General features: G+C 40.2%; 1 long non-coding RNA gene across 2 annotated transcripts in view; it reads left to right on the top strand.

Annotated features, from left to right (window-relative positions):
- LOC122442702 overlaps nucleotides 1-24,075 on the top strand; it is a 125,942-nt gene that overhangs the window by 55,756 nt on the left and 46,111 nt on the right. For both annotated transcript variants that reach the window (XR_006269702.1, XR_006269703.1), the window contains exon 2: nucleotides 22,768-22,867. This is a non-coding gene — a long non-coding RNA (uncharacterized LOC122442702). The remainder of the gene's footprint in view (nucleotides 1-22,767; nucleotides 22,868-24,075) is intronic.

The raw sequence follows: 24,075 nt of genomic DNA, 5'->3' as shown, positions 1-24,075 counted from the left end.
TTTTTCCTTCCTGCAGACTGGTGGATTTGACAGTTTGGATGGTGTGATTCTCCTAGTGGCTAATGAGCAGCTCAGGAATGCTAATGAAGGGTTTCCTTTGGTAGTCTCTTGTGAGTAAGCAAATGAGCTCTGTAACTTGGAGAGCCAGAAGTTAATTAGTGACCCAGTATAGATAGACCCTGATGAAAATAAGGGAATTTTTTGTCTGTTAGAGCGGAGCACTAAGAAGCTTTGAAGATGAGACCGGGATTAGGGACGTGAGGTGAAAAGTGAATGGAAGCCAGAGCTAGGGTTATGAATAAATGTCGGTAAGGAACCAGGAGGGGCCAGAATATGAGACCTACACAGGAAGAGGGAGGGTCCAGCATCTGGCTATCACTGACATCAGAGTTGCTATTGATTCACATCTCTCCCTGGTAACAGAATAGAAGAGAGATGCAGGAGTTGTGTGCAGTATGAATAACTGAAGCAGATCACCTGCCAGTGGGCAGTGATGGATGAGGGATTATAGGTGTTTTGTGTTCCTTGTCCATTTTTCTTTGAGACAGGATGGAAAATCTAAAACCCCTCTGCTTACAAGCTTACTACCATAACCCAAAGGATGAATAATTTGGCAGGTAATACCATGGATAATGTTCTTCAAATGAAGTCCAATAGACTATAGATATCAGGTGAAGATGAAAGATCAGGGGCCTTCCTAGTCAAGCTGCATAAACAATGTCCACTGTAAGTGTTGAGCTTGGATGTTCTGGGCATGCTCATGATCCTGGAAAGAACTCCATCCAGAGAAAGTGTCACTTCCTAGGCAGTTCCCTAATTAGGTTGGGAGAAATGCCCAAAAGCAACCTATTAAAAGCTAAACTGTTGCAAAGCACTGTCTATAAAATATGCAAAATTCCATGGAGGCAAAAGGAAGGAGGCCTGTAGAACAGGTGCAACAGAAAACTAACCTGCCAACGAAGTTTTAGTTCTGTTTCCTCTTGAAATGAATTTAATCTTTTTTTTCCCCTCCTGTTTGGAAGCTCTGTCCTCTTTACCATTTAAGACCCAGGAACAGATAGTCCCCATTCTCTCCCTACTCAAATTTTAATAGTAAGTTGAAAATGGAAAGGAGGGTCCTGATTGTTCCATGTCCAGGTCAGGTGTTGCAGCCATTCTGTGTCCCCTAGGAAATGTGCAGAGTGGAATGGCAAGGTATTAAAATTCCGCCTGGTTTAAGCTGGTTTAAGCCCATTCTTTGGAAGTCTAATTATTTGAATGAAATGTTCCTGATGTGCTATACTCCTTTCTTACTGAAACAACAATAATACACCAGCGATGTCACCTGGGGCCTCCGGAGCCCAAGGAAGGCCTAAGTCTCTCCTCTCGGTTTATGCAGATTCATGGTCTTAAATTGCACTGGATTGGCCAGATGTAAAATGTAGTCTCGTGACACACCCCTCACTTGTACCAGGGTTTTTTATTAGTAATTTTGCTACAGATTTGAGGCACGATGGAGTGGGGTAGGAAGAGGGGGCAGCAGGTTGTGTTCTGCCTGTCAAAGCCACTAGCCATCTTCCTAGCTTTCCTGTGTCACTCCCTCATGCTTTTCTGTGCCTTTTCTTTTAGAAATCCTTTTTCTTGTCACATGCAGAGAAGTTTCACTCCCTTCTCTGAGCTCTTGGTACCAGCGATATACATGCTTTACAGGTTATGTATAACCCAGGTGAGCTTCTCAGGGAAGCTTTCCTACAGAGGAGTCTCTCCCTAAGAGATTTGGAATCAGCACCTTTTAAACCCTTTGAAATGGGCATCATTATCCACTTTTACGCTTGAGGAGACTGAGGCTTGAAATGAGTTCATGAATTGCTTAACACCACAGGGCCATGATCCTAAATAAGGTTGCTTGATCCCAAATCCTATGCTCTTTTCACTATTTTATGCTGTTTTTAAGGTCCTCATAAGGATTTCAAAGCCCTTTACCTACATGACCTCTCCCATCATCAGGTAGGAAGGGTGCACTTAGCCTTCATACCATATTGTTGTACCTTAAGTCACTTTGTTTTATTAAAGCCTGTGAGTAATCCCTTTTTAAAGAGGTTAGCTCCTGTTTAAAAGAGGAAGCTGAGGTTGGAGAGGAAAATGACTTAGCTAAAGTCCCACTACTGGTAAAGAGCATATTTAAGTCTAAATCCTGGTCCTTTAACTTCAAGTCCACTGCTTCCTACACTCCCACTTGGCAGAAACCAATGGGTTAGAAGTTTGTAGAATACTGCTGATTTCCGCTTGATTTTTCAAGATAATGTTTAGGCTAGGACAGAAAGGATAATTGGCTAAGTCACACATGTGGGTTTATCCTACATCTGACCCCAGGGCCCAGCTCAGGTCTGAAGCTGTGTCATCTCCAGGAGTATCAGTGTGTATTGAACCTTGGGAAGGCCACAGGAGACCTGAAATGGCTGGACTTTCACACTAATTTTCTTCCCTTTCCTTGGCTTTTTGTGAAGTTGAGTCTGTCATTCATCAGGCTGTGAAGCATAGGAAATTTTTAAAAAATGCCATTGAGAAAAGCTCTTATTTATTTAAATTGGGGAAAAAACCAACTCAAAAAAGACTGAACTGTGTTTCCAATGTATGGATTTGATTATCTGGCTGTGAACAAGGGTACCTAGTCATTTAAAATTAAAATTTAGATATTTGGTGAGTTTGTTTGATCAGTCAGTTGGTCTGGGTGGGGCCCCAGGATGGTCAGGCTTCCTTCATCTTCTCTCTGTACATTCTGAGATGCTTAATTGTTTTAGTTGTTTGATGTCACTTTTTCACAAGGGCCAGGGTAGGGATGAGTGAGAGAAGCCCTCCATGTCTATCCTACAGGTTTGAACATGTCTAACCTCATAATTTTAGAGCACTGGTGAAATGATATCATCCGACCAAGGGAGTCCTGGGTGTCTATCTGCAGGAGTGACCATCAGACCACCTTTCTCCCAGCACCCAAATGCGCCAGCACATTAGCTTTTGCCTTTTGATGGTGAGTATCCCTCAGAAACAGGCCTTATCCAGCTGGGAGCAAAGATTAATGCTTTGTTGAGACAGTGGAACAGAATGGAGGCCATAGGAAGCTGTGGATATTATTATTGTTCTCTAGGGCAGCTCATAGGAGAGAAAGCCTGGCAATGAATGCACAGGAAGCAGTAACTGGCAGATATAATTCTGGCAATATGAACTCTGGGACATATTGTTCAGCACTTGCAGTTGAATTGCAAAATGAAATCCGGGTGGATGGAAGACCCCTCTTCCCATGAACTCATGCCCTCTCCTTCCTCAAGCTTCTGTGTTTACAAGATTCTCTATTCCTCTGCTGCTGATTAATTTTCCTCAGGTACAGTTCTGGTCACATCCTTCTCTTGTTTAAGAACCTGGAGGGGTTCTCTATAGAATAGAGTGAATTTGGCACTCAAGTTTACCTTCCTCTCCTTGATTTTTCCACTTCTGCCTTTCCACATGTCACCCATGCTTCCCTTTTTGCACCCTGCATTTCAGCCACTGTTTTCCCCATAACTTCTTTCCCTGCTTTTTTAGTTCATGTCTTTTTTTTCTTCCCCAAATGCCCCAAGTCTCATCTTTGCATACTGCCGTTTTCCTCATGATTTTAGAACACTGGTGAAGTGATATTTCCTTCTTTAATTCCTCTCCTCAAACTAGACACCCCTTCTTCCTCCTCTGGGCTCCCACAGTACTGTGTTTTTCTTACCATTATACTCATCACCTTCCAATTTGTATTATAGTTGCTTGCTAGGGTTTCTTTGCTGCATGTCTTTACCTCATATATTTTTTGAAGGCAGGAGTACAATGATTCCTCATTGTGTCTACTCTAAGGTCAGGCAGGATGTCTTGGACTGAGTGGTCCTCCTAAAATGTTTGATAAATGAATGAGAGGTTTATTGAGGCAAGGGTTAGCAGTCTTTGGCCCATATTGGCACCCAGTGGTTGCTTCTGTCTATCTTTCCCTACCTTCTCTATTTCCCTCTCTTACTTTTCCCTCTTCTTTCTTTACCTTCTCTTTTTCCTCTTTTTTTTCTTTGTGTCACTTGCTTCTAAGCCTTGGTCTCTAAATAGTTCTGCTAGGCATACCTGATTTCTCCAAGTGGTGATTCCTTCTATATGGGGAGTTTTTGATGGTTCTAACAATATATTTTTGGAGTTTTAAATATTGAAGTATAACTGACCTGTATCACTGTGTTAATTCCTGGGACATATGTAGTGATTCAACATTTCTATACATAGCAAAATGATCACTGTGATAAGTCTAGTTACCATCTGTCATCATATGAAGTTACTGAAATATTATTGGGTATATTCCCCATATATATTTCATTCATATGACTTATATTTGTACCTGGAAATTTGTACTTCTTAATCTCTCTCACTTATTTTACTCATTTCTCCACTATACTCCCCTCTGACAACCACTTGTTTGTTTTCTGTATCTATGAGTCTGTTTCTGTTTGTTATGTATGTTCATTTGTTTTTTTAGATTCTATATCTAAATGAAATCATATGATATTTATCTTTCTCTTTCTGACCTGTTAAATTTAGCATAGTATCCTCTAGGTCCGTCCATGTTGTTGCAAATGGCAAAGTTTTCATTCTTTTTTATGACTTAGTAATATTCCTGGAGCCAGACATCCTGGAGTGCGAAGTCAAGTGGGTCTTAGAAAGTATCACTATGAACAAAGCTAGTGTAGGTGATGGAATTCCAGCTGAGCTATTTCAGATCCTAAAAGGTGATGCTGTTAAAGTGATGCACTCAATATGCAAGCAAATCTGGAAAACTCAGCAGTGGCCACAGGACTGGAAAAGGTCAATTTTCATTCCAATCCCAAAGAAAGGCAATGCCAAAGAATGTTCAAACTACCACACAATTGCACTCATCTCACATGCTAGCAAAGTAATGCTCAAAGCAAGGCTTCAACAGTACATGAACTGAGAACTTCCAGATGTTCAAACTGAATTTAGAGAAGACAGAGGAACCAGAGATCAAATTGCCAACATCTGTTGGATCATATAAAAAGCAAGAGAATTCCAGAAAAACATCTGTTTTTGCTTCATTGACTATGCAAAAACCTTCGACTGTGTGGATCACAACAAACTGTGGAAAGTTCTGAAAGAGATGGGAATACCAGACCACCTTACCTGCCTCTTTTGAAACCTATATGTATCTCCAGGAGATGGTGAAGAACAGCGAAGCCTGGTGTGCTGCAGTCCATGGGGTCTCAAAAAGTCAGACACAACTGAGTGACTGAACAACAGCCACAGTACTCCACTGTATATACATATATATGTGTGTGTATACACACACAGAATTTTCTTTATCCATTCATTTGCTGATGGACATCTAGGCTGCTTCCATATCTTGACTATTGTAGATAATGTTGCAGTGAACATAGGAGTGCATGTATCTTTCAGAATTAGTGTTTACATTTTTTTCAGAAAAATACTTACAAGTGGAATTGCTGGATTATATGGTAGTTATATCATTAATTTTTTGAGGAACCTCCATACTGTTTTCCACAGTGGCTGTACCAATTTATATTCTACCAACAATGCATAAATGTTTACTTTTCTCCATATCCTCACCAGCACTTATTGTTTGTGGTCCTTTTTTTAAACGGAATTTTAAAATTCATTACTTTTGGTCTAAGGGTTTTAAAAAAATATTTATTTATTTATTTATTTGGTTACCTTGGGACACCAGATCTTTTGTTGTGTGTGGACGCTCTAGTTGTCCATGTGCAGGCTCTGGAGCACATGGGCTCAGTAGTTGCCCTGCAGCTTGTGTGTGTGTTAGTCACTTAGTCATGTCCAGCTGTTTGTGACCCCATGGACGGTAGCCTGCCAGGCTCCTCTGTCCATGGGCTTCTCCAGGCAAGAATGCTGGAGTGGATTGTCATTTCTTTCTTCAGGGGATCTTCCTGACCCAGGGATCAAACCCAGGTCTCCTGCATTGCAGGCCCTGCAGCATGTGGTGTCTTAATTCTCTGACTAGGAATCAAACCTGAGTTTGAGTTTTTTTCAAATTCAGTTTTGTTACTGGCAATCTGTCCATTCATATTTTCTTTTTCTTCCTTAATCAGTCTTGGAATATTGTATGTTTCTAAGAATTTATCTATTTCCTCTTGGTTGTCCATTTTATTGATGTACAGTGTTTGTTCTTTTCTTTTTGTAGTAATCTCCTTAATGTTTTGCATTTCTGTGGTATCAGTTATAATATCTCCTCTTTCATTTCTGATTTTTGTTATGTGGTCCCTGTCTCCTTTTACATTTTTCTGGCCAAAGGTTTATCAATCTTATATTTTCAAAGAATGAGCTCTTAGTTTCATTTTTCTATTTTTTTAGAGTCTGTACTTCTGCTATGATCTTCATTACTTCCTTCCTTCTACTAACTTTTGGTTTTATTCCTTTTTTCTAGTTTTTTAGGTGTAAGATTAGATGGTTTATTTGAGATTTTTCTTGTTTCTTGAGATAGGCTGTATTGCTATAAGCTTTCCTTTTAACACTGCTTTTCTTGTGTCCCAGAGAGTTTTGGTTTGTTATGTTTCCATTTCCATTTGTCTCTAGATTTTTAAAATATTTCTGTGATTTTTTTTCAGTGACCTGTTAGTTTTTTCAGTGATGTATTTTTTAGTTTCCATATATTTGTGGATTTTTGCAGTTTTTTCTTGTAGTTGATTTCTAGTCTCATGCTGTTGTGGTCAGAAAAGATACTTGGTGTGATATGCTTGGTATGATTTCAGTCTTCTTAAATTTATTGAGACTTATTTTGTGGCATACTTGTGATCTATTTTGTACACTTTTTCTGTACATGAAAGGAATGAATATTCCGCTGTTTTTGAATAGAATGTTCTCTAACTATCTGTCTTAACTCCATCTGGTATAATGTGCTTCTTTTTAAGGTCTGTGTTTCCTATTATTCGTGGATTTGATGTAAAGGGGTATTTAAATCCCTTCCTGTTATTTTGTTATGTTAGTTTCTCCCTTTATGTTTGTGTTTGCTTTATATATTTAAGTGCTCCTTTGTTGAGTGTGCATATATATTTACTATAGTAGGTCTCCTACACATGAAAAAGTTCTATTCCAAGAGTGCATTTGTAAGTCCAGTTTGTTCATAAGTCCAACAGATTTGGCTTAGGTACCCAACTAACACAATTGGCTATGTAGTACTATACAATAATAGGTTTATAATACCTTTTCACACAAATAATATGTAAAAAACAAACACAAAAAATAAAACATCTTTAATTTTACAGTTTTGTACCTGCAAAGTACAGTACTGTACAACAGCTGGCCTACAGGGGCTGACATCAAGTGAACAGTCAAGAAGAATTTACTGACTGTAGGATGGAGAGGAGGTGGGAGATGGTAGAGCTGAAGGATCATCAGCAGTTAGGAGATGGAGGCAAGCCACAATCTCACCCACACCTGACACTGATGGCACAGTTTCTGGTTCCTTGATGGATTTGATTCTATCTACCCTCTTCAAAAATCAATTCAGTGGTATCTGGATAGTGGCTCTTTTTTTCTCATCATAAATGACAGGGTCATACTGGATTGCATTCTGAATGGCTGCTTTTACCTTCATGTACCATTTTACCTTCAGGTCTTGTGCCTCAAAAACTAACAGTGTCTGCTAAAATAAAAAACATCTTCTTGTCATTTCCTGTGTTGTGAATCTCTTTGGTTCTTCAGTTCCTTCTTCTTTTTGTTTCTTTTCGTCCTTTCTCTGGGCCTCCAATTCTATCAGGTCTGTATTAGTAAGCTTCCTGTGTTTTATAGCAGGGAGTTCAATTAAGTTGTCCTTTTGCAGATCTAGCTCCAGCTTCTTGCTGAAGGTCACTAAGTTGCTGAAGGCCTCTTTAGACTTCTCATTGACCTTCTCAGATCCACAAAAATCATGAACAAACTGCAACAAAGATCCTTCCAAGCCCCATTCATGGTGACAGCTGTAACCTCACACCAAGCAAAGTCAGTGTTCTTTTTTATGGCCTTGTGGATGTTATAGTCCTTCCAGAATTGTCACAAGATTGTTCTTGATTCATCACTGCCCTTACTACCTGATGAAAAGTGTGATATAAGTAATATTTCTTGAAAGTTGCTATAGGTTGGATGAGTGATACTGTTATTTGGTAGCAGATGCACTATTTTGACAATGAGATGAAAGCTGCCCATGAATAGGGGTGGCCCAGAAAAGAATGTTGAATGGGATGTCCTTCTCCAGACAATATATCTCTACCTGCAGGATAAAGTTTTTCCTCCAGGAAAAATCAGTCTTAGAAAGTAACCTGTGTTACCCAGGCTTTGGGGCTACTCTTCCACAAAACATGAAGGGAGCCCTTGGCTGTTTTTAGGGCTCTTAGGTTCTCTGAATGATAAACTAAAAGATACTCAGCTTCATTTCACAAGAAATATTGCCACCAAACAGCTGAGTTAGACTATCCTTTGCTGCTTTATGGTCTGGCATCAATTTTTCCTCCTTAGTGATATAACTTCAGCCTGGTATCCTCTTCTAGTACAGTCCTATCTCATCCACATTAAAATCCTGCTTGGGTAAATTTGCGCCTTCATCAATAATTTCCTGAAGCATTTTAGGAAATTCCTAGGTAGCTACTGTATCTGCACTCACTGCCTCATCACTTGCTTTTACATCGTGAAAGTTGGCTCTAGCCTTGAACTGATGAAACTAGCCATGGCTCCCATTAAAAGAAATGCCCTCTGATTCCTCCCTGTATTTTTTTTTTAAGTCATCATAAAGGTTTTTAGCTTTGTCTTGAATCAACATTAAGCTGAGTAGAACTTGACACTAATGCTGATCCTGTAGCCACACATTGATAAATTTCTCCATTTTCTCTATCACTTTTCCATGCTTTTTTGATATTATTGTTGACATGATCAGCACAGCAGACTTTACCTGTTACATGATATTATCCTTATTCTTCAGAATTAGTGCCCATGGTTGTAACAATTCATGTTGTAAGAAGGAGCGATATCTACCATCTTTTTTGCCTTGCTCCACTCTCTCAGTTAATTTCACTTTTGTTTCCATCATTATTGTTTGGTGCTTCTTAGCAGAACCAGCTGCATCACCACTGCTTTTACACTTGTTTCCGGACGTCCTGGACTTGAAGTAAAGATACTATACTATTGTACTCTATATAGTACTGTACAGTAAAGTACACAAAAGCGCACCCACTTCTAGAAGATGCATGCACATGATAATGAATGCCCAGACAAGTGAACTCACTTATGTAATTGGATATGTGAATGCACGTTTGCATCTTTGAAAGTTTGCAACTTGAAGATTTATATGTAAGGGACTTCCTGTATTGTTATATATTCTTGTAGGATTGACCTAGTTATCATTATTATAATGTCCTCTTTGTTTCTTTATATAGTCTTTGTTGTAAAGTCTATTTTGTCTGTCTGTCTATCTATATGGTTATTTTAAGTTAATCTCTTAAATATGAATGCATTCTAACAACCCTGCATTTTTACTCCCCCTGAGTGATGTTTAATGTTTTTTTATGTTATACTTTACATATTTTTGTTTTGTGTATCCTTTAACTACTTAACTATATCCCTTAACTATATTATAGATATAGATAATTTTATTACTTTTGTCTTTTAACCTCTCTGTTCGTTTTATAAGTGGTTGATCTTCTGTATGTGTGTTTTACTGTATGTTTATATTAACCAGTGGGGTTTTTCCTTTCATAAATTTTGTATTTGTATTTATGGTCTTTTCTTTTCCACTTAGAGAAATCCCTTTAATATTTCTTTTAAAGCCACTTTAGTGCTACTGAGCTGTTTTAGCTTTTGCTTGTCTTAAAACTCTATATTTCTCCTTCAAATCTGAATGATAGTTTGGTTCAACAGAGTATTCTTGGTTTTAGGGTCTTTCCCTTTCATCTCTTTAAATATATTGTATAAGAGTTGCCTTATACATAACTAACTAGTTGCATTTGACTTTTGATTTTAAGATTTTCTCTTTAAGTTTTGCCACTGTAACCACAGTGTTTCTTTGCATGGATCTCTGGGTTCATCTTATTTGGGAGACTCTCTGTGCTTCCTAGATCTGCAAGTCTAATCCTTTCCAGTTTAGGAATGTTTTCACCTATTATGTCTTCTAATAAGTTCTCTTCCCTTTTGTCTTTCTGGAATATCTATAGTATGAATGTTAGTATGCTTGGTATTGTCCCAGAGGTCTCATCCTCATTTAAAAATTTTTTCTTTTTCTTTTCAGATTAGGTGATTTCTACTATACCTTCTTACAGTTTGCTGATTCATTCTTCTGTATCCTCAAATCTACTCTTGATTTCTTATAAATTAAAAAAAAAGTATATTTATTTGTTTCAGTTATTATATTCTTCAGTTTCATTTGGTTCCTTTATGTATTTTCTAACTCTTCATTAAACTTCTCACTGTGTTCATCCATTCTTTTGAGTTTGTTGAATATCTTTATGATTATTACCACGAACTCTTTATTAGGTAGATTATCTCCCCTTTGCTTAATTCTTTTGGGGTTTTATCTTGTTCTTTTGTTTGAAATATATTCCTCTGTTTCCTCATTTTGCCCAATTTGCTGTTTTTATTTCTATGTGGTAGGTAGATCAGTTATGTTTCCCTATTGTGGAGAAATAGCCTTATGTAGGAGCTGTCCTTTGGGGCCCAACAGTATATTCCTCTCTGGTGAGAGCTATATGCTCTAGGGGCACCCTATATGTGGCCTGTATGGGCCCTTTTGTCCTGGTGGGGACTACTGTGGGTGCACTGCTAGGTGGGACTGGTTCCTGGCCCAGTTAGCTGCCAGGCCTGCCTCATGTGGAGGTTGCTGGGCTGCTGCTAAGCAGGGCCAGGTTCTTGTGTGGCTGGATATGGAGCTTTGGGGAAGGGCTAGGACTGGTGAAGGCCCACTGGCGGGTGGGTCGGGCCCTAGGCATGCTGGTGGGAGGGGCCCTGTCCTAAGGTATCCAGCTATAGGACCCATTGTGGGGTCCTTGGGCTGGTGTATCCCTGCTGGTAGGGGCTGGGTCCCCAAGTGGCTGGCTAATCAACCTGGGGCATCTTGGGACTGATGCTTACTTACAGGTAGGCAGGTAATCCTTGGTACTTTTAGGCTACAGGTAGGACTCCAAAATAGTGTGTGTGAGCAGTAGTACACTTGTGTTAGGATGGTCTCCCTCCAGTGACTGGCCCCTGGTTTATGTCTCCTGGAGAAGGCCTAGTTGCTTCCCGCTTCTCTGGGAGCCTCTGCAAGATCAACAAGTGAGTTTGATCTAGGCTTCTTTCAAGTCACTGCCTCTGTGCTGGGTTTTAGAGTATGTGAGGTTTTGTGTGCACCCTTTAAGAGTGGAGTCTGTGTTTCCTACAGCCCTTTGACTGTCCTATATTTAAGCCCTGTGCCCTTCAAAGCCACATGTTTTGAGGGGGTTATCTTCCAGCTCAGGACTGCCAGGCTAGGGAGAACCTCTGCAATTGTGATTGTTTTCCTTTTTGTAGGTTGCTTACCTGGGAGTGGGGGTCTTGACTATACTGTCTCTGCCCCTGCAACCCATGTCATTATGGTTCCTTCTTTATATCATTAGTTGTGGAATTTTTTTTGCTTGTCTCCAGGTCTATTCTCATTAATAGTTGCTTTGTAAATAGTTGTAATTTTGGTATGACTTTGGGAGGAGATGAGCTCAGTGTCTTCCTACTCTGCCATCTTGTCCACACTCCAAACAGATTTTAAAGCAGAATAATAAAGAAACTGTCAAGTCAACAAGGTCTGGTATCAGGAAGATAGGACCTTTTTCTACAGGATGCTTGTTTGCTTTGGAGAGTAGAATGCGCATTTGTGGAGTGTTCTCTACTCTCCTCTGGAAAGCAGCAAGCACTCTTTGTTGGCCAGTGTTTGTTTCCCTCCAGTAGAATGTTAAGCATGGAGGAGGCAGATGGTTACAGCACTGAATAGCAGCCAAGCCGCTTTTCTTACAAAGATCATTCTACAAACCTCACCTCCCTCAGCAGTCAGAGTTACTGGATATAGTGGTTTGGCTTAAAGAAGCAGGAAACCAGCAAGGTGCTTAGGGAAAGCATTAGGTTGGACTTGACTGTGGCTTTGCCCCACATAAGGGTGTATGTGTGGGAGCCTGGCAGCATCTAAGGGGCTTAGTTCCCCCTTCTGCACAGTGGGAGAAGGGATTGGATAATCTCTGGGGTCTCCTTTAGATCAAACTCTTCAGAATTCATGATTTGAGATTCCAGATCCAAGAAAAGACTGCCATGGCTGGCTCAGACTGAGCCAGGGCCAGGAGGTGGCAGCATCTGCCCTGTTCAGAGCCCATAGCCTCCAGCTGCAGCCTTGGGCTCTGGGCTGTTACTGCTGTAGAGCTGGGGTGGACATCATGCTGCACTTCTGATTGGACTCTTCACTTACGTCCCACCGCAGGTTGCTTGTAGTTGCCTGGGTCATGACTGCCAGCAGGCTGCCAGGCCCCGAGTACAGGAAGCACCAGTTGCTCCCTCTCTGCTTGTGTCTGACTTCACCTGGCATGACATACACAAACCAGGGCACACTCATCCCCAGTGAGGCCCTGGTGACGGGCTCATATCCGGGCAGCTCTCTGAAGCTCCTTGACTCAGACTGGGATCTCCCCAGGGCAAGTGAGAGCAGCATCCATGAGTAAGCGCCTGTGTTCACCCACACTGAATTTATGCTCCTATCTCCCAGGGACCCCTGTGCTGTTTCTAACAGATAGATGTATTTGCTCAAGGCAGAAATGGAAATGCCTGATGCCTGGCATGACTGATCCAAGCACAGAGAAAGTGACTTGGTGAGCTCCCTCAACTCATAGGGGAGCTTTTACTAAATGGGGATGGATATAGACAGTGAAAATACAGTGGAATGTTTATATTGCAAGGGTCTTGTGAGATGAGATGTTCTAGTTCAGTCTGCTGGGCATCACTCAGGAAGCTTTTTAAAGATAAGTAGCTCCAGCCCCACTGAATAAAGATCTCTGGTGTTGGAAGCCTGGAATCTATATTTTTTAATAAGCTCCTCATGTCTGTCTAATGTAGCTGGTCTATAGAAAGGCATTTAAAAGCCTCCATACCATCTAGTCTGTAACAGTGCATTCAGAAAGCTAATTAGAAACACAAATCTAAGGGTGAGGCCTAGCACTGTTTTAACAAGCTCTCCAGGTGTAGAGGTGACCAGGTCATCCTGGTTTGCCTAGAACTTTTCCTGGTTTTAGCACTAAAATTTCGATGTCCCAGGACCTCCGTCAGTCATGGCAACACCAGATGGTTGGTTTCTTCATGAGGTGACTTTTGTGCATGCTGAAGTTTGAGCAGCACTGGAAGCAAAATTTATTTCCCAGTTGAGGAGATGGTGGCCAGAATGGAAGCAGTTTGCTCATGGACATGCAATGAGCTAGTGGAAGAGATGGGACAAGGCCTCCAGGCCAGCATCCTTGCTATTCTTAGAAACACTTTGCTGTAAGTTTCTGTCTCACTATTTCCTACTTTCTGCTAGGAGCTAACCCTGGAGGGGCTCATTATGGAGTGGCCATATTCAGGGTGAATAATCTGTATTCTGTGGCCTAACTAGAGTGAGGTGTGCAACTGTGACAGGTTCAGGTGCCATCAGACTTTAATGAATTCTTCCAGGGCTTCTCTTGGCTCAGGTGGAGAAGGTGATTTACAGTTTAATGCATTTTCATTTGACCATAATCCCTGGCATATCAGCGTTACTGAGATGGAGAATCCTTGAGAAGGGATTATTAACCCAGGGGCTTTGGTCCAACCGAGTCAGGGTCCCTGACTGCTCTGCTACCTGTAGGGTCCCCCCAGAGGCCCTGGGATAAATCCTAGATTACTCCGTTTGTCTTGTCATGACAGGCTGTGCCTGATTATCAACACCAGTTTTGATTTGTTTATTCCAGAGTGCCCACTACATTGCCAATTAGCTGGGAATGGAGTAACAGTCCAGCAGGCTCTTGTGATACAGTGATTTTCAGACTGGAGCACGTGGCAGACTCACCTGGATGGCTTGTTAAAGCCCTGCTGCCAGACTCCACCTCCAGAGCGATTGGTGATTGGTACATTATTAGTATTTCTAAGTGACTTTATCATGTGATATTTTATTATTGATATCACCAGCTTGGTCTTAACTATATAAGGTAGGGCAACAGATGATTTCTAAGGAGTCTCCTGTTAGCAGAAATTTTTACTTATGGACAAAGAATATATGTCTTGATATGTGATGTGCTTTCATTATCACTATTGCCTCTCCCCCTCAGCACCCAGTATGTAGGCTATTATTTAAATCTCACAAATAGAGAACAGTTCTCTTGATGTAAAGGTTTATCATGTTAAGTCTCGGGGAAGAAAGAAAACTAACATCTATTCAGAACCTCTTGTTTCAGCTATCACAAGAACAGAAATATTAAGCCTTTTGTACTTGAAGCCTCTTTATCTTGGTGTGTTGTGCCAGAGTCTCCTGATATCCTTATTACCTCCCTGGCCACCCTTCTCAACCCCCTTTACTAGCTCCTGCTCTTCCTGACTTCTTAGGATCGGTATGCTCAAAGCTTGGGCTTAGGCTCTCTCTCCCTGGGGAATAGGAGAAGGTGGTGGCACCCCACTCCAGTACTCTTGCCTGGAAAATCCCATGGACGGAGGAGCCTGGTAGGCTGCAGTCCATGGGGTCATGAAGAGTCGGACACGACTGAGCGACTTCACTTTCACTTTTCACTTTCATGCATTGGAGAAGGAAATGGCAATCCACTCCAGTATTCTTGCCTGGAGAATCCCAGGGACGGGGGAGCCTGGTGGGCTGCCGTCTATGGGGTCGCACAGAGTTGGGCATGACTAAAGCGACCTAGCAGCAGCAGCAGCCCCGGGGGATATCATCAGTCTCCTCAGTTTAAAATCCCGTTAGTATGCTAGTGACTCCAAATTATACCTTCAGTGTGGACCTCTCTTCTAAGTTCCATCTGCTTACCTGACAGCTTTACTTAGATGTCTGCAGACAGCACATATGAAACATGCCTAAAACCATATTATATATAAAATCTACTTCTCTATCTCCATGGTCTGTTCTCCAGTCTGTGCTCCCACCATCATCGGTCTTCTAAGAAATACACTGATCTCCTTCTACTTTATTCCACTGGAACCAGACGATGCTTTTTTTTTCCCAGATGATGCTCTTAAAATGAAAAGCAGACAGTCTTTCCCATACTGAAACCCTTTTAGAGACTCCCTATTCCGGGAGTGCCTCTTCCCAGGTGGCACTAGTAGTAAAGAAACCGCCTGCCAGTGCAAGAGATGTAAGAGACGAGAGTTTGATCCCAGGTTTGGGAAGAGCCCCTGGAGGAGGGCATGGCAACCTATTCCAGTATTCTTGCCTGGAGAATCCCATGGACAGAGACGCCTGGCAGGTTATGGTTGGTAGGGTCACAAAGAGTCGGACACGACTGAAGCGACTTAGCATGCACGCATTCATATTCCTCACAGTGGCCCACAAGGCCCTGCAGGAGCAGGCTGTGCCAGCCTTCTAGCCCCATCTCATGCTGTGTTTCCCTGAAGACCACATGCTCCAGCTGCATACTTTCTTTTGGTTTCTGGAACACAACAAACTTTGTTATACCTTTGGATGTGTTGTTGGATATATTGTTCTCTCTATTTGAATGTATGTTCTTCCACTGTCTTGGTGTGACTGGCTGTTCATCTTGCAGGTTTTAGCTTAAAACATCATGATCTTCAAACATCCTTCTCTGACCATACCTTTGTAAGCAGGTGTTCCATGACTTATCATTTTCTGTTTCAGCTTCTTGTTTACATCTGTCTTTGACCTTACAATCTGTACTTATTGTATGCTTTTGGTCTGATTACATGTGTCTTATCTTGCTTCCTAATTGGGCTGTGGACTGTGTAAGGGCAGGGAGTTGACAGTGGGAAAGAAGCTGGCTTTACTGCCTGGTGCCCAGAGCAGGCCCTTAAGAGAGGGAATGAATGTATCAGATTCCATCTGGAGAGTATATTAGCTCTGTTCAGGGGTACCAACCATGGGAAAGAAGGAAAGAAGAATGTAGGAAGAGATAGAAGGTTTCAGACTTGAGGAGTCATGAGCATTGCCAGCAAATAACGGTGCCTTTGAATTTTGCTTTAGACTGGCATGGCTTCAGGTTTCTCAACTTACCTGGAGCACAAGGTCTAGTCATGAGCCTGCTTGGAAACATTTCACAGACCTTCTTACTGGGGGTCTTATTCTTATTCTTATTCCTGAGCATCTCAGTGGTTTCTTTTGTGGTCCTGCATGTGGTGGCAGTATTTTAGTCCATCACAGATCTGTGCCTTCTGGAATGAGTTTAAAGAAAGGAGGACCTTGCTTGTGCTGGAGAAGTGCTCATGCAGGGTGGGCAGACAGTTTCTGTCTCTCCTTGACTGTCTGCCTCTCTTGTGCCTGGAATACTCAGCCAAGAAAAAGTCCCTATCTCAGCAACTAGTGGGGTTGCACAGAGTCAGACACGACTGAAGCGACTTAGCAGCATCAGCAGCAGCAGCAGAGAGGGCAAGAGATATGAAAGTTAGTATTGTGCATTTGAGGAGCAATAGGAGGAAGCAGTGGGCTTCCCTGGTGGTTCAGATGGTAAAGAATCCACATGCAATGTGGGAGACTTGGGTTTGATCCCTGGGTTGGGAAGATCTAGAATCTTCTAGAATGGCAACCCACTCCAGTATTCTTGCCTGGAAAATTCCGTTGTCAGAGGAGCCTGATGGGCTACAGTCCATGGGGTTGCAAAGAGTTGGACACGACTGAGCGACTCAGCACAGGACACAGCACAGGAGGAAGCAGTAGGTTCTGACTGTGAGGGAGTAAGAGAAGATTGAAGATGCAGAGTTCTGCTTTGAACATGACATGTCAGCTTCTTAGCTAGGTCTGAGCCTGGGTATGAGCACCACAAGGTGTCTTGGTGTCTGCTTATCATTTATTCATTCCTGTATTCCTGTAGTCATTCATTCCTTCATCAAATATTTATTGAGCACTTGTGATTGGCACTTTACTAGGCACTGTGGAGACAAAGATAAATTGGATACAATTCCTGCTCTTGAGAGTCACAAAACTCATTACAGTCATTATGGTAAGAACAAGCATAACTGTATGCATAAGTCCTGTGTGAACACAGAAGAGGAGTCCTAACTCAGCCTGTATGGTCAGAGGCAGCTTCTGGAAGGAATTAACACTGAAACTGAAACTTTGAGAAGTTAGCTAAATGGAGAATAGGGGAAGGAAGTGCAGAAGTATATTTATTAACTCTATAATTATTGATTGAGCCCTACTCTTTGCCAGGCACTGTGATAGTATCTCCTTCTTTCGGAAGCTACCCAGGAAACAATTGAATGTCTAATTACTAAGCTTGAGGGGTGGGGAACAAGGAACTATGGGAGAAGCATAATGTAGTGACTTAAAGCATGGATTCTGGTCAGACAGAAGTGAAATTGGTTTTAAATCTAGGCTTTTACCACTCACTATGTGACATGAGCAAGTTAAAGTCCCTTCACTTCAGGTTTCTTATCTGTACAATGGGGGCAGTGATAAACACCTACTGTTGTTGTGAGGCTACAGTGAAAATTTTATATTAATGCATTTAACATGAAGCCAGCACATAGTAAACAATAAATGATAACTGTCACTGTCATTATTATCATTGTAATAAATTATATAATTAACTTCAATGTTTTTTCCTCACTTCCAAGTGAGAGAATTCAGTGTCATTTCCCATTTCCTTGTTGCTTACAGTGTCTCTTCATGGGAAAAGTATACATCTCAGTCCAATGGCGGTGAACTTGTCTGTGTGACATAGTTTGGTCAACAGGTATTAGCAGAATGTCATGTGTACCATGTCTGAGGAGAAGTTTATTAGAAGTATTGTATATTTCCAAAGAATGTCTTGTTATACATTGGGACTGCTCCAACAGTCTGGGTCTTGAAATGAGAAGACTCAGGGAGGAGCATGAAGCCACTGTCATGGGAAAAAGTTAAGAGCTAGTCATAAGTCATTAGATTTTGCAGTTGTTATTGTAGCAAAGATGACTGATAATATTATCATCCTTTCATAGGAGAGGAGAATTAAGGAAGATTTTTTGGAGAAAAGTATTTCTAGGTTGAGCTCTGAAGATATTCTGAATACTCATTTCACGTAGAGAATCTGGATGGGAAGTATTCCAGGGGGAGGGCAAAAACCTGTGATGATCTTGAATTCAGGAGGAGTGTTGCTCATTAGAGAAATGGAAAAGAAGTTGAGAATGGCTGAAGAATGAGAAAGGGGGAGTGGAAATAAGTACATTAGAGAGAGAATTGGGGCCACATGAAGCGCCTTGTAAGCCCTGATAAGAAATTGGCACTTTTCTCCTAAAGATAATGAAAGACCATTTCATGATCTGCTTTTGAATTTTAGAAAAATCATGCTGACTAATTGCAAAGACAAGGTTAGTGAGGCAAGGAGACTTAAGTCTGGCAGAAGTCCAGGAAAAGAATTGTGGGCATGAGGGCACAGAGGGAAGTGGATAAATGTGAAGTGTGTTTAGAATGACGTGACAAGTTCTTATGTGAAATTTGAGGATAAGGAGTCAATGATAAAGCCCAGAGTTAGGTGGCTGGTGTTGATGGAGAACATAGATAGGAAATGAGCATTATAAGGGAGGCACGTGAGGAATATGTTTTGACCGTTTGGGTTTCCAGGTACCTGAGAAACATTGATATTCCTTCTAACAACAGCAGTGCGCCCAGCTAAAAGCTACACTCTACCGCTTTTCTTACAGCTCAGGAAAGGGGAAATGTCAAGAGGAAGTGATCGTGCCAGTGATATATGAAAATGCAAACTTGTTCTGAATTCTCCAGCAGATTTCAACTTTTCACTCACTGGCTTGAACAGTGTTGTATGTCATCTTAGGTTTGGTTTGTATTCTCCACAAACATTTTTCTTGTGTGATATGTTACTTTTGTTATGCTGTAACTTGCTTTTTTCTTTTAACTCAACAGTATGTCTTAGAACCTATCCATGTTGTCACATATAGACCTTGATCATTCTTTTTAAGAGGTTCATGGTATTCCAGTATGAATCTATTATTGGTCATCTGATCATTCTCCCATTGATAGATGTATGTAGAGTTGGGTTTGTTTGTTTCCAGGTTTTGCTTATACAGCCAGTATCATGAGGGCATCTTTGTACTTGCCTCTGTTTTCTAAGAGCTTTGTAAATGTTTCTTACAAAAACAATCTAACAAATAATGCTTGAGACAAATGGAATTTTGTTAGATTGTTTTTGTAAGAAATATTTACAAATAATGCCTGAGACAAATGGAATAAGAAGGGTCAGCAGATAGGCATGTTTTTAGTTTTAATAGATGCTGTCAATTGACCTTCAGTGTTGTATTGATTTTTGTCTCCTACTAGTGATGCAGCAGAGTACCTGTTTTCCTATATTCTTTTCCCACATGATATTGTACTACTTAACATTTAGATCATCTGTAAGTTTATATTTTCATGTCTATTAGCAAGATTGTGCATTTTCTATTTATTTATTTCTCATTTGTAAATCATCTATGAACTGTTTGCTCATATCCCCAGACAATACTTTTTAACTAGGCTGTTTTTTTCTTGTTGACTCTCCAGGGTGTGTGAATACTGTGGATACTCGTCCTTTTCTATATTTACAAATGCTTTATTGAAGTTTTTAAATAATTATTTAGTGCTGTATTTTAGTATATAACATTTGAAAAAATAAGATTTATTTATCTCTATGATTTTTACTTTTGGCATCCTTATTCCCAAGGACATCAAAATATTATCTTATATTTTCTTCTACTTCTTTTATGGCTTTCTGTTTTACATTTTATTCCATTCAGAAGTTATTTTTATTACCATATGACATAGGTATATAACTGTTTGTCCTCCTCAAAGAGAGAGCCTCCTGCTATAATACCACTTTTTCAGTAATCCATCTTTCCTCTACTTATTAGAAATGCTATATAATTTATCAAATTTCCATACCTACGAAGGTCTGTTTCTGATTCTCTGTGTGTTCCATTGATCTATTCCTTACAGTGATAGATGGGTTATGTTTACCTCTTCAAATCCATTCTCTACCCTTTTTCACCCTGCCAATTGCCCTGCTTCCCAGGTGGTGCTCGTGGCAGAGAACCCATCTGCCAGTGCAGGAGATGTAAGAGATGCTGATTCTATCCCTGGGTCCGGAAAATCCTCTGGAGAAGGAAATGGCAACCCACTTCAGTATTCTTTCCTGGAGAATCCCATGGACAGAGGGGCCTTGCAGGCTACAGTCCATGGGGTTGCAGAGAGTCGGACATGACTGAAGTGACTTAGCATGCACGTGCATAACTGCCCTGGGAAGCTGTGTGGAGTACATGGACTATATTAAGAGACACTACTACACTTGGACTTCTAGGTGGGTTTGGCCAATAAGGGGCCTCCAGTAACAGATGGAGGGAGTGAGCAAGATGAGGTTGGGGTACTTATTCTCCTGGCTCTCTTCCTATAGGGTTGCTCTTTGGCCTGACTGTGTCCCCTGCTATGAGAGGGCGCACATCCTCATGACTCCTTTCTTCTAGATTTTGGATTAGGGATTATCTTCCTATGGGGTAATGGCCCCATTGTTGCATGTTCTGGCATAGGGATGGCATTCTTCTTTGTGATTTCCTTAGAGCCTATCTATATTGTGTGAATAGCAGGTGTGTAAATAGTCCCTTTATCAACATCCCCCTTCTCTCCCCAGAATCATCCTAATCTGAGTGTGCTCTTAGTCTCTTATTGGGACCCTGTATAATACAGTTACTTTGAGATTCTGATTGGGATTGAATTGAATACATAGATTGTTTTGGGGAGAGGTGAAATATAATATTAAATCTCTACATAAACATGATTGGTCTCTATTCATGCCTTTAAAAACTTTTCAGTAAGGTTTTATTTATTTTTTTTAATAAAAAATGCTTTGCATTATTTTTGTTAGGTTTATTTTTAGGTAGCTTTTTCTGTCATGAGTAAGATTTTTATTCTAAAATATTTTAAATTGATAAATCCTAGTTTGTAGAAAAATCATTGATTTTTGTGTAGTGATCTAAGTACTTTGCTAAACTCCCTCATGAATTCCAATTATTTTCCAGTTGATTTTCTTCAATTTTCTAGGTATACAATCTAATCTGTGAATAATAGCAATTTTATTTTCTTTACAATTTTTAAATAACTTTAATTTCTTTCTTTGACAGTTTTTCTTCTTTGGCACTGTGTTGAATAATGTCAGTGACAATAAGCATTCTTTTCTTACATGATATTGATAAGTGTCTTCACCTAATTAAGAACTTTACCATCTATTTCTTATTTGCTACAAGTTTTCAGAATAATAAACAGCTATTGACTTGTATTAGCTGCTATTTTTTAAATCAGTGTGCTTTTTATTAGTCCACAAATTCACTTTATATACTTTTGAAAAGTTTAGTACATAATAGTAGAAAAGATATTCTATTTAAAGACAGTATTTGAAGTGGATTTTCAGAAAATAGGTTAGGAACCATGTAGTTGGAAATGCTCTCAAAGTGACTTCCAAGAAAAACCCATAATAGCAACAACCATATAGTGAGTGCTTACTCTGTATTAGGAACTGTTCTAAGTGATTAAAGAAAAACTTTAAATGTTGATATAATTTTCGGTGTGTAGAAAAGTTGCAAAAAATAATACATAGAATATAGAATATTAATATACTCTTCATCAAGCTTTTTGTAAATGTTGACATCTTACTGTAACCATAGCACAGTTCTCAAAACCAGAAAATTGACACTGATGCAAGACTAATAACTAATCTATAGACCTCATTTGAATTTCATCAGTTTTCCCACTAATGTTCTTTTTCTCGTCCAGGATCTAATCCAGGATTTCACACTGAATTGGCACATGTCTCTGACTCCTTCAGTCTGATGGTTTCTTCGATTTTCTTTGCCTTTCATGACCTTGGCACTTTTAAAACATCCATGCCAGTTATTTTGTAAAATATATTTCATTTTAGGTTTGTCTGATGTTTTCTTTTGAGTAGATTGATGTTAATCATCTTTGTCAAGAATACCACAGAGGTAATGTGCCCTTTTTAGTGCATCGTATCTGGGGACATGTTATTGGTTTTTCTTATTACTGGTAATGTTAACTTCAACCATATAATTAGGATGCTGCCTGCCAGAATTATCCAACATAGCAGTCATTCTTTTCCTCTCATAATTAATAAGAATTAACTAATTGATTAATTTGTAATTAATTACAGTCTCATGGGGGAGATACTGTCCTGTTTCTCATCATACTTTTTAATCTACCATACTCTTTTATATTTTCTGCTCTTGGTCTTTCATTGAATTCTGGATATTGTTACAGATTTATCTTCAAGTTCTCTAATTTTCTCTTCAGTTATGTTTACTTTACTACTAAACACTTACTGTATTTTTAATTTTAAAATCTCTTATTGGCTCTTTGAAGATATTACTCACTTGAAAACCTTTTATTCCTATTTTATTGAAAAAATGTATATTTAATTTTTATGAGGATTTTAGCTGCATCTTTGAAAAGTCCTTTAAATTTTTTCTATGAATATTTCCCCTACATGGAACTTCTTTGCATTATTGGAGAGTTACCTTTTTTGTTCACCTTCATCTGATATTTAGTAGTTCTTGGTTCTCATTCATTTTTAGTGACAGCATTCTTTCCTGTGACCCTGGGACATGCTGATTTCTTTCCAAGTATCTAGATGCCTTCTCAGCTGGTGTCATCAGGTATTTCTTGGCATGGCAGGTAAGACAACCTCCTGTGCTTCCTGTTGTGGTGACCCACCAGTTTCCCGTGTTAGTCTTGCTTTGTCTTCCCAAGGAGTATTAGAATACCCTGTGGAATATTAGCTTATAACATGCCTTCCTTTCTACTTTTTCCCCCCAGTATGCCTCTCAACTTCAGATATACCAAATTTTCTCTTTTTGCATGTATTTTTAAAAATAAACTTTTAGGGATTTAAGGTAGAATGACAGGAAAGTAAACACTTACATAACACTTACTTTGCCGACAAAGGTCTGTCTAGTCAAAGCTATGGTTTTTCCAGTAGTCATGTATGAATGTGAGAGTTGGGCCATAAAGAAAGCTGAGCGCCAAAAAATTGATGCTTTTGAAGTGTGGTGTTGGAGAAGACTCTTGAGAGTCCCTTGGGCTGCGAGGAGATCAAACCAGTTACTCCTCAAGGAAATCAGTCATGAATATTCATTGGAAGAACTTATGCTGAAGCTGAAACTCCAATACTTGGCCACCTGATGCTAAGAACTGACTCATTTGAAAAGACCCTGATACTGGGAAAGATTGAAGGCAGGAGGAGAAAGGGACGACAGAGGATGAGACGGTTGGATGGCATCACCAACTCTTTGGACCTGAGTTTGAGTAGGCTCTGGGAGTTGGTAATGGGCAGGGAAGCCTGGCATACTGCAGTCTATGAGGTCACCAGGAGTTGGATATGACTGACTGAACTGAACTGAATGTATGCTATGTACTTAGTTAACACGCACTAGCTTATTATTCCTTGCAACATCTCTGTGAAGTGGGTATTCTTTATCTACATTTTATAGATCAGGAGAATGAGGCACAGAGATACTAAGTGGCTTCCCCAAGATCACAGAACCAGAATACTGTCAAACTCAGGTCTTTAAATGGGATAGAAAGCTTCCTCTTGCACTTCTCTCCTTATCAGCCAGTGGGTCCAGCAGCTTCTATAGCCTGAATGTCCCAAGGCATCATCCTACCACTCACTTAAACCCTATAACCATAGAGGGTGGAATTTTAAGAGCTGCAATTAGTTCTGCTAATATAACCCACATGACCCTCAGGAATGACATATTGGATTTTGGACCTTTTTCTTCCTGGCTCTGCTTCCCTGCTTCAACTACTGCTCTAGGACTGTGTTGTTGAAATAAGATTATTGTAGGAGTCAATTCCTTTGGGACCTTAGGGAAGTAATTTTT

This window comes from Cervus canadensis, chromosome 5 (genome assembly GCF_019320065.1).
Source record: "Cervus canadensis isolate Bull #8, Minnesota chromosome 5, ASM1932006v1, whole genome shotgun sequence".
NCBI classification, from domain to species: Eukaryota; Metazoa; Chordata; class Mammalia; order Artiodactyla; family Cervidae; genus Cervus; species Cervus canadensis.
The sequence above is the reverse complement of the archived record's forward strand: the minus strand, read 5'-3'. Positions and strand labels throughout refer to the sequence as shown.